The 16888-nt window shown below is 42.5% G+C and overlaps 1 protein-coding gene across 1 annotated transcript in view; it reads left to right on the top strand.

Annotated features, from left to right (window-relative positions):
* The first annotated feature begins 1561 nt into the window (after window positions 1-1561).
* EDNRB (endothelin receptor type B) overlaps window positions 1562-16888 on the top strand; it is a 296607-nt gene continuing 281280 nt past the window's right edge. The window contains exon 1 of the mRNA XM_044285218.1: window positions 1562-1624. The gene's annotated coding sequence lies outside the window, so the exon portion shown is untranslated. The remainder of the gene's footprint in view (window positions 1625-16888) is intronic.

Raw genomic sequence — 16888 nt, 5'->3', positions numbered from 1 at the left:
AAATGCCCGTTTCGTCAATCCAGTCTGACGCTTGTTGTGGTGTCTCAAAAAACAGGGAAGTCCCATTGTAGATCACTCTTAATTTCGCTGGATACTGTAGAGAATATTTGATATCTTTTAGCGCCAAACGCTTCTTTATCTCTATGAAATTACGTCTTTTTTCCTGAGTCTGCCGCGCAAAGTCAGGAAAAAAGAGCAACCTGCAACCCTGATATTCAATGGGTGTACATTCTCTGGCTCTTCTTAATATCATATCTCTATCGGCGGACAGTAATAGTTTCATTAAGATTGTACGCGGCGGCCTCCCTGGAATAGGTTTTCCTCCTGGTATTCGGTGGGCTCTTTCTATTTGGAACATAGAAGAAAAATTATCGCTGCCTAGATTGTGCATGACCATATCTTTAAGTTGTTCCTCTAACTGCCGGCCTTCAGCCCCTTCTGGGAAACCAATTATACGGACATTGTTCCGCCTTGACTTATTCTCAAGATCCTCTAACTTGTATTGTAGCACTTGATTTTCTGAGGCGAGAAACAGGGTTTTAGATTTTAAAGTGGCTATATCGGTTTGCAGGGAAACAACAGTTTTTTCCACATTGAGGACTCGGTCACGAATCTTTACTAAGTCTTCTCTAATTAAAGAGATGTCGCTCTGCACTGAGCCCAATTGAGTGGACATCCCCTGCACCAGAGAGCCGTTGTTTTCCACGGCAGAAAGGATCTTATCCAAAACAAGTGGATCATATTCTGTTCGCGTTTGTACAGGGAGACCCTCCTCTACCGCTTCCTGATCTGCCTCCATTGATCCGTCCTCAGAGGGTTCCTCAAACTGGGGTGTTTTAGCATTTTTCTTCACGTTAGCAGAGAGTTTAGTTTTAGGTGGATTTTTTTCATTAAGGAAGGGTGATTTCAAAAACTTATCGATCTTGTTTTCTGGTGTTTTAGACCCCAATTTGGTTGCCGAGGAGTCCACTGATCGTCGCTTTGGGGCCATTCTCTGCCCTTTTCCCCCCCTCGTTTTCTCCCTTTTTTATTGATTTTTAATTTCTTTATGTTCCCCCTTTTTTTTTTCCCCCTTCCCCCCACCCCCGATTCTCTGCACCTCACCCTTTCTTTCCTTTTTCCAACTTGTACTCTCCTTTATATCTCCTTATAACTTCTCTCTCGCCTTATTTTCCCCCCTTTTAACCCCTTCCTCTCCTATTCCTCTTTTCCTCCCCCACCCCTCTATCCCCCCCCTACCTAACCCCACAAAAGAAAACAGGAAAGGCAGGAAAAGTCTGGGCAAAAATACGTCCTCCCAGCGAACACAGGAACCAGCACTGTATAAAAAAAGTAAAATCAACGGAGGATGTATTCTCACGTGTCCAGGAGTGACAGGCAGTCCAAATTGCAGGGAGACAGCTGAGGACTGAGGAGAAGCAGCAGGAGAGCCGCCGGATCCAGAGGCAGGGAGAGGACTAGAGACGAGCCAGCCAGCCAGCAAGGGGGGGAGACAGGAGGTCCCCGGAACAGCGAGGCAGCCGAGGTCACACACAGAGCGGGAGAGAAGACCGACCGACAGCAGAAGGAGAGCAGCGGAGGGTCCCGGCAGAGCGTCCAGCAACCAGGCACCCACAAGCGGCAGGTAAGACGATCCAGGAGCCGACTCACATACAGCGCAGGGATGCCGCTCAATACATCAGCGCTTCGGCATCAGCTATTCAGCTGATCGGATGTGCCGGGAGCTTGGAGGGAGGAGGCCAGCGGGGGAGAGCGAGACGTGCTTTATTTTTTTTTTATTATTTTTTTTTTCGGTCTGCAAGGTGGGGGCGGGTGGGGGGATGGTGGGGGAGGGGGTTCTGGGGAAGATCCAATTAGTCCGGCTTCTTTTTGTATGCAATGTATTAGTGTAGAACGTGAAGTCATAATGGAGTATTGGAGTATCTCTAGAAACGTTGGAGGTTGGCAGGACTCACCAGCATCAGATATCGGTTAATTTTTGACCTATCTAAAATGTTGAGTAATATATGGGTGAGGGTTCAGGGCTCGGGATCTTGGGGGGCCCGGGCATCGGGCGCGACCCGGGATGCGGCTTTTCCTGTTTGACATGAGTTTTAACTACGGGCAGTGATCCGACACATGTGTGGGCTGGGTCCTACCATCTGTCTTCTTTTAATGAACTGGAGTCGGTGTTGGGCTCTGCTCTCTTAATAAGACAGTGCTTGTTGGTTTTGCTTTTCTCCTCAATTGCCGGAGATTGCTGAGCGACATTTGACTCGAGTTCTCTTTCCACGAGACATCGTGGTAAACTCATGCGAGTTATGCTTAAACAGGGCATCAATATTTAACTTAACTATATGGGGATGAGGCAGTAAAACACGTGAGTGGGTTCTATTCCACTGTGATAGAAGACTGCTGGACCCCCGCCTGTTTTCCTTCGGCTTTACGGAAGTGTGCGATTAAAGATCGCTGTGAGCTTGCCCCGCACGGTGTACGTGAGCACCAGATGATTCGCCACACGAGTGCTGATCCTGTCGGTGGTGCTTACTTATGTTCGGGGGAGGCCGTATGGGGTGCGTGTTCGCTGCTTGGCGGGCCGCCCGGGCCGCGGGCCTCTGTTCCCTCCCCGCACAGAGACAACAATATTAAATAAGATGTCCTTTTTTTATCTGCATTATTAAAGCTCTTGATGCCGGGTGGGCCCTGCTTTCTTCCCAGGTAGTGAGACCTCTATTTGATTTAGCCAATATGTATATAATTATCGGTACTTGCATGAAATTATATTTAACCATGGTTAAAAAACTAGAACTGACGGACTTTTGGATCTTATAGTATTGTAAATGGAATATTGGCATGTATTTTTTGAATGATAATTAAAAAATAATAAAGGAAAAAAAAGATATGTATTATTAGCCTTTTTATGAGTGCTCCAGGCTTGCTCCTTTTTGCTCATATATGCGCTTGCGCTCGTCTGGCCCCTTTTTGTCCCGGTGCATGGTCCACAATCCCCTTGGATTTGCGAGGTGTGTGTGCGACTACTGCTTCAGCAATGATTTAATATTTTAGTGGATTACAATATGCCAATGGATACCATGGATATGGATGGTGATTTGGGATCGAATGCTTGGACATTATTGATATGAATTATGGTTTTTCCTTTCCCTTAATCATGTTATATGATGTATATATCTTTATGTGTTCGGACATTACGATTATGACTTTTTACCTTCTCCTCCAATTATGCATGATATGTGATATCCTAAAAAATCTATGAATTTGGTTTTATAAATTATATTATTATTGGTTAGAGTGTTGTGGCTCTGGGGATCACATAATATATATTTTTAATGTATTCTTGCACTACTGTATATCTATTGTGGCATATAATATCCATATAATCAGGAGGCTAATCCGAAATAGACTACTTTTCTATATATTGTTCTATCACCATGTGTATTAAGGATTCAATCATGATTAAGAATATCACATATGCTGTTTGTATTAATACTTCTTGCTGTGGCTGTTCTTGCCTGCGCCTTGCGTCATATGGGGAGCAACTTGCGACGTGGCTCACGGATGTGACGTCGGGCTCCTCGCTGTACTTCCGCTGTTTGGAGCGCATCGTGGGGCTGAGGTCTCTTCCGGGAGCCATTTTGCGCATGCGCACCCGCGATGTCAACACGCCGGCTTTGCTGGCGCCCGCGGGTGCACGTGGACCATGCACCGGGACACATACAGGTGATACCTGTCGGCCCCTCCATCTAAACATTAGCCTCTCCTTAACAGGTATGATCACAATTCATGTAATATTTATTCAATTAATGATATTGATTATATAAGATGAGATTTTAGGACCACAATGCACATGGACCTCTGAGGAAGCTGGTCTAGGAACCAGCGATACGCGTTAGGCTTCAGTGCACTCCTCCTGGATGGGTTTTGTATGCCTTGTGTGTTACCACTGATCATGTTTCCACTATAGGATTGAGGGATACAATTTTTGACAGTGATTTTATGGCTTTCCCGCTTATTTATTGTCTTTTCTGTGGGACATTATTATATGTTGATATAGTCATTGTTATACCTCTTACTGCACCATCCTTGGGGTTTGCCCCATGTACATGTTGTTTTTAACTTTGATATTTCAATAAAATACTTTCTATTTTCTATTTGATGTGCGGCCATCATATGGTATTTCTTTGTCTGGTTGTCTTCATGTCTTATATATATACCAGGCCAGCACTCTGTTAAAATGATTATTGGTGTGCCCCCCGTGTTTTAGTATTTTCGCTACGTTTTTGTACTATCCCGAAGCGCTGGCAGCACAGGGAAATTCCTCCAATTCTATAAGGCTGTCCTCAAGGACCTGATCTTTTCGGACCGAGGCGCCCGGATCGTCCCTGGCCAACATTTTCCAAGTGTGGTCCCCCATACTGGAAAGAAGGGACGAACCCAAAAAAGATGCAGCGTGTGTCACAAGAGGGGGATACGGAAGGACACCACCACTCAATGTGACACTTGCCCCGATCATCCGGGCCTCTGCGTTATCGATTGCTTCAGGGAGTATCACACTTCCATGGAGTACTACACTTTTATAATCCACAACAGTCCCCTAGAGAACATAAAAAACTATGTCTCTCAGACTTTGGAGACACAGAAAAAAAAAAAAATTCCCAAAATATTAGTTTTAGTGCAGGCATCCTCAAACTGCGGCCCTCCAGATGTTGTGAAACTATAACTCCCAGCATGCCCAGAAAACCTACAGCCATCAGCAGGGCATGGTGGGAATTGTAGTTTTACAACATCTGGAGGGACGCAGTTTTAGGATGCCTGCTTATTGTTTCCAAAGTCTGAGAGCCATACATATTGGGCATCGATCGCCGCGTCCGTAAAAATCGCGAGCAATCAAAATGTCATATGCACCCCAAATTAGTACCAATAAAACCGCCATCTCATCCCGCCAAAAATTAGCCCCTACATTAGATAGTCGCCCAACAAAAAAAAATAGTAATTGTAGCTCCCAGGCTATGGAGATACTAAAATAATTTTTGGGGGTTCCTAAAATGATAATATAGTGTAAAATCTAAATAAATTCTAAAATGTAGACATATTAGGTATCGCTGCGTTGGTAAGAATCTGCCCTTTAAAAATAACATTTGACCAAACACCTCGGATGAACAGCGTTAAAAATATAAAATAAAAACGGTGCCAAAAATTTCCATTTGAATCCTTTTTTTTCGGTAATAAAGCAAGGGCTAACAGCTAAACAAAACTCAATATTTATGACCCTGATTCTGTAGTTTGCAGAAACACCCCATATGTGGTCGTAAATGGCTATATAGCCACACGGCAGGGGATAGAACGAAGGGAACTCCATATGGTTTCTGGAAGGCAGATTTTGATGGACTGTTTCTTTTTTACACCATGTCCCATTAGAAGCCCCCCCCCTGATGTAGCCTAGACTAGAAACTCCAAAAAAGTGACCCCATCTAAGAAACTACACCTCTCAAGGTATTCAAAAGTTACTTTACAAACTTTGTTAACCCTTTAGGTGTTCCACAAAACTAAATAGCGAATGTAGAAACAATTTTAGAATTTAAATTTTTTGTTACCTTGCCTCAAAAAAGTGTAATATAGAGCAACCAAAAATCATATTTACCCCTAAAATAGTCCCAAAACAACCACCTTATCCTGTAGTTTCCTAGATGGGGTCACTTTTATGGAGTTTCTACTCCAGGGGTGCATCAGGGGGCTTGACAGGGTACATGGTGTAAATAAACCAGTCCAGCAAATTCTGCCTTCCAAAAACCATATGGCTTTCCCCTTCTTCTATGTCCTGCTGTTTAGCCAAATAGTAGTTTACGACCACATATGGGGTGTTTCTGCAAACTACAGAATCAGGGCAACCCATATTGAGTTTTGTTTGGCTGTTAACCCTTACTTTATTGCAAAAAAAAAAGGGTTAAAATGGAAAATTTTCACAAAAATTGAAATAAATTGGTTCTCCATCTGCCATTAACTCTTGTGGAACACCTAAAGGGTTAACAAAGTTTGTAAACCCAGTTTTGAATACCTTGAGGGGTGTACTTTCTTAAATGGAGTAACTTTTTGGGAATTTCTATTCTAGGGGTGCAAACCAGTCCTGCAAAATCTGCCTTCCAAAATCCATATGGCGTTCCCCTCTTTCTATGTCTTCCCGTTTGGCCAAACAGTAGTTTACGACCACATATGGGGTGTTTTTGCAAACTAAAGAATCAGGGCAACCCATATTGAGTTTTGTTTGGCAGTTAACCCTTACTTTATTGCTGGAAAAAATTGGTTAAAATGGAAATTTTCAAAAAAAATTAAATTTCTAAATTGGTTCTCCATCTGCCATTAACTCTTGTGGAACACCTAAAGGGTTAAAAAAGTTTGTAAACCCAGTTTTGAATACCTTGAGGGGTTTACTTTCTTAGATGGAATCACTTTTTTGGAATTTCTATTCTAGGGGTGCATGGTATAAACAAAACCAGTCCTGCAAAATCTGCCTTGCAAAACCCATATGGTGTTCCCCTCCTTCTATGTCCTCCCGTTTGGCCAAACAGTAGTTTACAACCACATATAGGGTGTTTCTGCAAACTAAAGAATCAGGGCAACCCATTTTAAATTTTGATTGGCAGTTAACCCTTGTTTTTTTCCTGGAAAAAATAGATTATATTGGAAAATTTTCCCCAAAAATCAAAATTCTAAAATTTTATGTCCATTTGCCATGAAGTCTTGTAGAAGACCTAAAGGGTTAACAAAGTTTGTAAAAACTGTTTTGAATACCTTGAGGGTTGTAGTTTTCTAGAATGGGGTCCTTTTTGGGTGGTTTATATTATGTAAGCCTCACAAAGTGACTTCGAACCTGAACTGGTCCATAAAAAGTGGGATTTTGAAGATTTCTGAAAAATTTCAAAATTTGCTTCTAAACTTCTAAGCTATGTAACATCACCAAAAATAAAATATCATTCCCAAAATGCTACAAACATGAGGTAGACATATGGGGAATGTAAAGTCATTTTTGGAGGTATTACTATGTATTACAGAAGTAGAGAGACTGATACTTTGAAATTTGCTAATTTTTCCAAGATTTTGTTAAATATGGTATTTTTTTATGCAAAAAAATTTACTTTTTTGACCAAATTTTAGCAGTGTCATGAAGTACAATATGTGACGAAAAAACAGAACGGCCTGGGTAAGTCAAGTCAAAGCGTTTTAAAGTTATCAGCACTTAAAGTGACACTGTCCGGTTTGCAAAAAATGGCCTGGTCCTTAAGGTGAAATAGGTGTCCTTAAGGGGTTAAGCAATGAAATAAATATACCCACATGTTAACACTCATCCCCAGAAGAGTATGGACGCAGCTTAAAGTATAATTTACATGTCTCCCTGAACCGGATGAAATTGTCATTACCCCACAGGAAAACCTGTCCGGGAGAGCCACCTTCGGTTCAGGAGGCCTGGGACCCACCACCGGAACCATCAGCCTGTGGATTCTGAATCTGCAAGACAGTTACGCAGAGGTCTGCTACCTCCAAAGTCAGATTCTGCAGCTATTCCACCAGTGCGGACATAGTATCCATAGCTGCACAGATCAGAACAAAAATGGTGGTATCGGCTTGGAATAATGTCACGGATGTAGTAGGGGAGAACACCAAAAGACAACAAGAAAGAAGAGGAAAGACACTAGGCCTCACCGCTAGGAAAGGAAAAGGGTCACCACCTATAAAATCCTGCTCCTGGCCCTAACTCCTATGTGTATGGGCATATCTCGATGGTAGAGATACCCATACACAGGGACCTAGAAAACCCTGGTGATCCTCAGATGCCCTAAAGATCATGACAGGGAAGAGACCATCCGTTCCTTCCCTGGGGAAGGAACTAGCGTCTCACTGAGGCCTAGTAAACAACCAGGGGGGGATACAAAACACAACAAGCGGAACACTGAACTTCATAGGATGATGGATGAACAGTACTTCAACACGAACCACACTCCAGCTCTTCCAAGACCAAATTAAGCTATACCAAGCAAGGAGTGATGTGAAAAGTCAGACTAAATAGGGCGAGGTAAAGGTCACATGATCCACACCTGAAAAGGAGGTGTGGACATACCAGCAACACACAGACAAAGTGAAACCCAAAGAGGCTGTCAGATCACTAATGCGTAGATAATCTTTCAGACCTTCTGAGACCTGTCACAGATGTGACAGTACCCCCCCTTCTACGGGTGACCTCTGGGCACCCAGGACCGACCTTATCAGGATGAGCTCTGTGGAATGCTCTCACCAGACGACTAGCATTAACATCGGTCACTGGAACCCACATCCTCTCCTCTGGTCCGTACTCTCTCCAATGAGCGAGATACTGGAGGGATCTCCGGAGAACTCGGGAGTCCACAATCCTGCGGATCTTAAATTCTAAATTGCCGTCCACCATGACAGGAGAGGGAGGCATGAAGGAGGTGTGGACATACCAGCAACACACAGACAAAGTGAAACTGAAAGAGGCTGTCAGATCACTAATGCGTAGATAATCTTTCAGACCTTCTGAGACCTGTCACAGATGTGACAGGTATATTCTAACCCACAGGCGTTCCCATTGTGACAGGGACGCTTGTTGGGGAGGAGTATGCCAAAGTGGAATAACAGTACACATTGAAAAAAAAATGACGAATATTCCAAATAATGAATATATTCGCTATATTGCTATAACTTTATTTTTTAGAATATCCGTCATATTCTAAGACAAGAATCTATATCAATTGTAAGGGATCGCTGTACTTGGGGGGGGGTCATTCTCACAAGAATCGTGGTCCACCACCACAGCTTTCGGGGCCAAACATTGCATTTATTGGGACATTTTTCATAAATGGAACAGTCCAGTTAATAATCACTGGGGTGGTGAGGTTCCCACATACATCAAAACAAAACAAATACCTGCCCGGCTGGGCTCTCACTACACCTGTTAACATGGCCCTGACTCAGCTACAGAACCTTGTTCACACACGTAACCCATATGCACTTTTTATCAGCCCGTAATTCCCAAGCCACTCCGGCTGTAATCAGTCCCGTACTTGCATGGGGAAGTGTGGCCCAACAGTCCTCCCGACTCCGGCCTTGTGACCCTTGAATCCCGGCGCCACGACGTTCCCCGAACTTCGGGCTGTCATAGTGCCCCAGGGTCTCTCAGCATGGCGAGCTGAGACCACGCACAGAGCCTCTGCTCTGGGTCTCTGTATCTCACAGCGTATCTCTCCCCAGACTGACCTACTCTGAGACGCTTTATGCCAGCCTGATTACAGCAGGCCTGCGATCACCTCAGGTAGAAAGGAAAACCCTTACTGGAAGGGTGTGGACTGGCAACTCCCTCTACCAAGCCTAGCCACCAGTCCAAGTAAAATCCAGGCCAGAAACTGTATACAAAAATGTCTCAGCAAACTATGCTTTGCTGAGACTACTGCCACTCTCTGGATTTTATCTGTCTCACCCATCTGAGGTACCTGAAGTGGGACAGCACACCTTCCAGCACTGTTCACATTACCACACAATATAGAGAATATTTGTAAAAATACACATATAGACTACAATTTTACTAATATAGTGCTATATATATATTTTTTAATAGGGTGAATTTTTTCAAAATCTGAGGTTCAGAAAGAGACAAAAAAAATTAGACTATAAAAAAAAAGATTATACTACTACATTAGTGAAATTGCAGTCTATATGCTTTTACGAATATTCACTATATTGCTATAACTTAGTTTTTTTGAATATTCATCATATTCTAAAACAAGAATATATAGCAATATAGCGAATATTTGTAAAATACACATACCATTAGCAAACCAATAGGAAAGTTTCCTTATACAGTAAAAAATCGCAATACGCGACTAATTAAATCGCATATTAATAGTGATAAATAGAATAATGACTAATATTCGATTTCAACTAATATTAGACGAATATTCAATTGACTATTCGCAAAATATTGCAAAATCGAATATGGCACCAGCAACACACAGACAAAGTGAAACCGAAAGAGGCTGTCAGATCACTAATGCGTAGATAATCTTTCAGACCTTCTGAGACCTGTCACAGATGCGGGAGGCTCATCACTAATGATGATGAGGAGGAGCAAGAGATGGTTGCGTCCACTACAGAGGGTAGTACCCATGAAAGTTTAATTCCATCTGTTCAGCAGGGATGGGCAGAAGAGGAGGAAGAGGATGAGGAGATTGAGAGTCATCCTCCTGATGATGACAGCAAAGTCTTGCCTGTTGGTACTCTGGCACACATGACTGACTTTATGTAAGGTTGCCTTTCCTGTGACCCATGCGTTTTACACATTTTGGACAACACCTATTATTGGTTGTTTACCCTTCTGGACCCCAGCTACAAAGAGAACTTTTCATCTCTCATTCCTGTGGTAGAGAGGACAAGCAAAATGGTGCAACACTAGAAGGTCCTTGTAGAGAAATTGCTCCAAAACATTTATAGCTGACAAGGCTGGCGTCAGAGTACGTAGTTCCTTGGGCAACCAAGTAGGGGAGACGAGAGGAACACACAGCAGTTCCAACAGAGGCAGGGCAACACTCTCCAAAGCCTGAGACAGTTTCATGACACCCCGCCAGCACCCTCACCCTGATGCGCGACCTAGTGTCACAAGGAGGGAAACATTTTGGAAGATGGTGAAGGAGTACATAGCAGACCATGTCAGCGTCCTCAGACCATGATCCCTTTGTGCCTTACAACTACTGGGTGTCCAGGCCGGACACATGGCACGAACTCGTGCTGTACACCTTGGAGTTGCTGGCCTGCCCTGCCGCCAGCGTTTTATCAGAGCTGGCATTTAGTGCTGCTGGGGGCATAATAACTGATAAGCGCATTCGCCTGTCAACTGAAAATGCTGACAAGTTGACTCTATAAAAATGAATATGGCTTGGATTGCCTCTGACTTCTCTACTCCACCAGAGGAAAGCGGCTGAACATAAAGGCACTTTGTGTTTTTTATAATGTACTGAATACACTGTATTCCCATGCACCCCTTCCACCACAAAAAAGGAAATATGGTTCAATCTTCCTTTTCTCATCCTCCTCCTCTTCCATCATATCAACATGCTTATTAGTTTTCCCTCGCTCCTAATGTTTGTAGAGGGTCAGCTCACCTGCAGGCCCTCGCATATAATGTTTTAGAGGGTCGGGTCACCAGCAGGCCCTCACCTACAATCTTTTAGAGGGCCAGCTTACCTGCAGACCCACGCATGTAATGTTTTAGAGGGTCAGCTCACCAATGGGTCTTCACCTACAATCTTTTAGAGGGTCAGCTCACCTGCAGGCCCTTGCAGATAATGTTTTAGAGGGTCAGCTCACTAACATGCCCTCACCTACAATCTTTTAGAGTGCCAGCTCACCTGCAGGCCCTCACATGTAATGTTCTAGAGCGTCAGCTCACCAACGGGCCTTCACCTACAATCATTTAGAGGTTCAGCTCACCTGCAGGTCCTCGCATATAATGTTTTAGAGGGTCAGCTCACCAGCAGGCCCTAATCTACAAACCTTTAGCGGGTCAGCTCACCTGCAGGCCCTTGCATATAATGTTTTAGAGGGTAAGCTCACCAGCAGGCCCTTAACCATGTTTTACAGGGTCAGCTCACCAGCAGGCCCTCACCTACAATCTTTTCGAGGGTCAGCTCCCCTGCAGGCCTTCGCGTAAAATGTTTTAGAGGGTCAGCTCACCAGCAGGCCCTCACCTACAACCTTTTACAGGGTCAGATCACCTGCAGGTCCTTGCATATAATGTTTTTTAAAGTCAGCTCACCAACGGGCCTATAACTACAATCTTTTAGAGGGTCAGCTCACCTGCAGGCCTTTGCATATAATGTTTTAGAGGGTCAGCTCACCAGCAGGCCATCACCTACAATCTTTTAGAGGGCTAGCTTACCTGCTGGACCTCAAATGTAATGTTTTAGAGGCTCAGCTGACCAGCAGGCCTTCAACCATCATGTTTTACAGGGTCAGCTCACCAGCAGGCCCTCACCTACAATCTTTTAGAGGGTCAGCTCACCTGGCAGCGCTTTTTTAGCAGCACTTGCACTTTATATACAAGTAAATATATAGGAAAGAATATTTTCTAACAATTTTCCTCTAAAATTGATTTTATCTTCGGTTTTGTGCGTATTAGTGTCAGTCTGTTAAAGTGGCGTACTACTCGGACAACATCGTTCCCAGCAGCGACCTGGGAGTCCAAGATCGATTTAGACATCCTCCCCATGCTGTTCCTGAACCATTTTTGTGGAGTTTCTATCAATTTCTGCCCTTTTTCTATGAACCAGACACCCACCCCTCTTCAGAGCAGGGGGTGCCTGGTTTAATGCTTGGGTTCTCCTATTGACTTCCATTGTGCTCGGGTGCTCGGTAGAACACCCGAGCACTTTGGTGCTCGATCAACACTAGTTTGGATCCAAATGATCCTTGCTCAGCACCCTCAACAGCCCTTTTAGGGCACCGCCGCAGCAGTCAGACAATTATCTACTGCTGCGGCCACTAAGCCCCTTGAATCTTGCTGGTTGTTCAACAATAGGCATTGCCGATTTTAGGCGACCTGCAAGTTCTGACATGAGTGTTCCACCAGTAGTGGTGGACCCTCTGCCATGCATTGTTTCCTGCATTCTTGGCAGCCTGCCAAAATAGATGAGCCTGGTACACATCAGAGAACGTCATTCCGCACAATTTAATAAATGATTATGGGCATGTGCATGGCTATATTTATAAATGAAAAATCACAGAAATTAACGCTCTAAAAAAATAGATGCAAATATTATATATGGACTAAGCCCCCATTCTGATATGATAAAATCTGAGACTCAGCAAATATATTTTGATCAAAACACATCTGTGCCTCCACAAAGCAGTAGGCAAGTGACATCTTAAGTTTTGCGTTTTTTATTCCACAAGAGAGTTCTGCATCATTGTTGTTATGTGACAATTTAAAGTCTGTGAGGGAAAATGTGCCATTGGTGAAAGAGAAGCTAATGATGGTGGGTTCTTTCAATGAGCCTCCTTATCCTAATCTGAGAGTGTCACCATTGACTCTGGCTCCCAAGAAATAAGAAGGTACGTTTTGGTTAATACATCACCTCTCCTTTCCACCTGGGGGATCGGTCAATGATGACATCACTAGGGAGGAAACATAATTCGGCGAACCCAGGTGCTTGTTAGTGAAATCGGACATTGAGTCTAAATTTCTTCTGTTGCCAGTTCATCCGCAGTGTTTTCATTTACGCGGTCATTTGGCAGATGAGTATTATGTCGACATGTGTTTTGCCCATGGGCTGTTCTATTTCTTGTTATTTCTTTGAGGTTTTAAGTTCATTTCTTGAATGGATGGTTAGGTATCAGACTGTTTTTTCATTGCTGTTACATTACTCAGATGATTTTTTGATCATAGGGCTGGTGTCATCCTCTCAGTGTCAGTATTTGTTACAGACATTTTGTAGTTTGATGGCTGGCCTTGAGGTTTCTCTTTTGGCAGAAAAGATTGAGGTATCCTGTACTAGCTTGTCATTCCTGTGCATTGAAATTGACAGTGTTGAGATAGTGTTTTGGTTACATTCGGAAAAATTGTCACGGTTGAGGAGCCTCATGAGTCAGTTTACCATGCCTGCCAAAATTACTTTGCATCAGATGCAGAGTTTGCTGGGATTGTTGAATTTTGCCTGTAAAGTTTTACCCATGGGTAGGGCATTTTTTAATCAGCTGTTACTTGCCACACAAGGCGTGCAGGAGCCTCATCATTTCGTAAGGGTGACTAGAGATATAAAAGACCATCTGCTAGTATGACAATCCATTTTGCAAGATTTTAATGGTCAGACTATATGAGGCCGACATTGATGGTTTTGGAGCATTATTTTGGTACAGGTGCAGTACATATGGCTTGCACATTGGTCTTACCTGAGCTTGATGAAAACTATGATGTTATAGAATTATATAATTATAGTAATATAATTTCTCCAAAGATAGTTGAAGTGGTATTATGGAGAAGTGAAATGGCCAATAAACGGATTTGCTTCTGGTCAGATAACATGTCGGTAGTTCAGGTGATTAATCAGCAAACATCTTTTTCCTTGCCAGTTCTTGCTTGGATATAGCACCTGGTATTGTGTTATCTACATTTGACTATTGGATTTAAGGCTTGTCATGTACTTGGTTATTAAAATGTTCTGACTGATGCTTTGTCCTGTTCGCACAACAGCTGGGTCCAGGATCTTCATCCAACGGCGCATGTGGAGGGTCCATCTTGCCCTGTTTTCTTATGTAGCCTGGTAGAGAACTTGTGAAGTTGGAACATGGAGGAATCAAAGGAAAGAAAGCTTTCAGGTGTTGAAAGGGTGGTCCCTCGGTGGGTGGATATGTTGTTGCAGGCGACTCTGCAGTCTGCAGTTTCTGAGTTTGTGTCACCACCAGACATCTGAGAAGCTCTGACAGACGTTCTTCAGAACCTCCTCCTTGAGGATCCTTTTGTATTGCTTTCGTTTTCTCATCTCGTTAGCCTCTCTCAGCTGTCATGTAGTTGCACTGATTGCATCCCTTTAAATCCCTTCCCATACTGCATCACTTTGCGGTTTATACAACTTCCTGGAGTGTGTGCATGCTGGATGCTACTACTGAGTCTTCTACAGATAAGTTTTGTTCATTCATTTGTGTTTTCCTGTTTGCTGGATCCCAGGTGACCCTGACTTCCTCCGTATCAAGTGTAGGGAGCCGGTGGGCGTGTCCCCTCACTATTATAGGGTGTTCAGGTGTTATACAGTCGAGGAACGAGGATATGCGATCATCTACCATTGAGATTTTTGCATAGGCTGAGCAGTTAGGGAGAGAGCCAGGTCTATTGCAGGGCTCTCCCTTTGGTAAAATTCTAACTTATTACCATAAAGACCAAGCCAATAAGAGCTTGTGATCTGCGCTAAGTTTGACGACAAAAAGAAGGCAGTGTTAAATCAAAATATATATTTAATGAAAAATAATAATACAGTGAAAATTAATCAAATATAAAATCGGTGACAATAAAATTATGAAAATTAATTAATGAAATGTGACCTTTTAAGAAAGACAAAATAACCTGTAGGGTATACATATATTCCTTACAATTCCTTATTGTGATAATACCCTTCAATATATTTGAAATTACTTTGATACCTGATTTCTGTCAGCCAACATGTCTCAGATTAAACTCAAGTCAGATTTATATCATTATATATATATATATATATATATATATATATATATATATATAAAGCAGGCAGCACTCCATGAAGTGAAGTGAAAAATAAATATATTCACCCATAAGGCAATGAGATGTTTTGGCTCAGTGCTAGAGCCTTTAGCACTGAGATGAAACGTTGCATTGCCTTATGGGTGAATACATTTCTTTTTCATTTCACTTCATAGGGTGCTGCCTGCTTTTTCTATTTTTATACATTGGGTTTGCTTATTCCCATTTGGGCTAGGTGCACCCACCTGTTTTTCTACTAGACGGTGCTGCCACTTTTTTTCTTCTCCTATATATATATAAAACCATACATTCATAGAACTGAACTTAGTTCCTTGGAGATGATACCGTGATATAAGAATAATTTTCAACAGTATGTATAAATCTCCTTGGATTGGAAAAAAAGTCAGAATGATACTGCAATTACAGACAAGCCTTATTCCAAACCAGATTCTACACCCAAAATATGGTTATTTGAATATATATATATATATATATATATATATATATGTGTGCAAATATATTATTTTTTTCTCCTATAAAATATAGGAAAGTTTATACTATACTAGTGTTTCCGCTAGCAGAAATCAGTCTCAAGATTGAGGACTATAGACTGGTCTGGTCCTTTTTTTCCCTGGACGGTTGTGTCCTCATTGAAAAGATTGAGGAATGGAATGGTGTTCTCAAGGAATGAGTGGATCCCCCTGGATGACTGGATAGGTGGTCCTAGTTCATCAGATGGTTCTGATGACTTCCTGAGGTAGGTGTATCAGATGGATCAGATGAGATCAGATGGCCTCCCCTCTGTCAGCTCATGCCACCTTTTTATCCCATTCAAAAATGGGATTGGTCTGGTTTGACCATTAACTAGTGACATCATAAACGTTAATCCCCCAACTATTTCGTAATATATGTCTATAATTTTTACTCTACTACTAGATGGCACTAGGGCTCTATGTAAAAAGTTTTGACAATTATAGCTATTTTCAATGTTTTCCTTTTTAAATTGAAGAAGGAGTAATCTTTAACTGGGATTTTAAACACAGCATCTAGAACAATATAATGTAAATATAAAGGTGTATCCAGGATAAAACCTCTATTCTCAAGGACTTGTAGGTACACAACTCCTAGACATGACTAAACACCTTTCCTAGTCATTGTGATAAAACAGGATTCATGTGATACTTTGCCCTTTGTCTTGATGAAGACATTGTTTGCTTATGGACATCTGTATTTACAATCCCCTTTTCAGAGATCTTCGGAGAAACAGTCTCTGACATATCTGTGAAGGTTCTCATTTATCCAGGTCATGGTATATCTGTAAAGAATAAATCAAGGCAGCTGGACAGACTGTAGATTTCTTGAAAACGTTTCACTCATTCTTCCAACGAGCTTTCTCAATTCTGAGTTACTGTACAAAAATTCTGGGAATAAATATGTAACTGAATCATAATTATACCCAGCATTGGGTCAAAGGTGTTGATTTCATTATCCTAATTAGAGTCAGTAGGTGATAAAGACTTCCCAGAAAAAGGTGTCAAGACAGCATTGTATGTGGCAGACAATAGATGTCTAACAACTTCGCCTTAAAGTGCCTGCAGCTCTGGCCAGTGCCAAACCACC

The sequence above is a fragment of the Bufo gargarizans genome, chromosome 3 (genome assembly GCF_014858855.1).
Source record: "Bufo gargarizans isolate SCDJY-AF-19 chromosome 3, ASM1485885v1, whole genome shotgun sequence".
NCBI classification, from domain to species: Eukaryota; Metazoa; Chordata; class Amphibia; order Anura; family Bufonidae; genus Bufo; species Bufo gargarizans.
The sequence above is the reverse complement of the archived record's forward strand: the minus strand, read 5'-3'. Positions and strand labels throughout refer to the sequence as shown.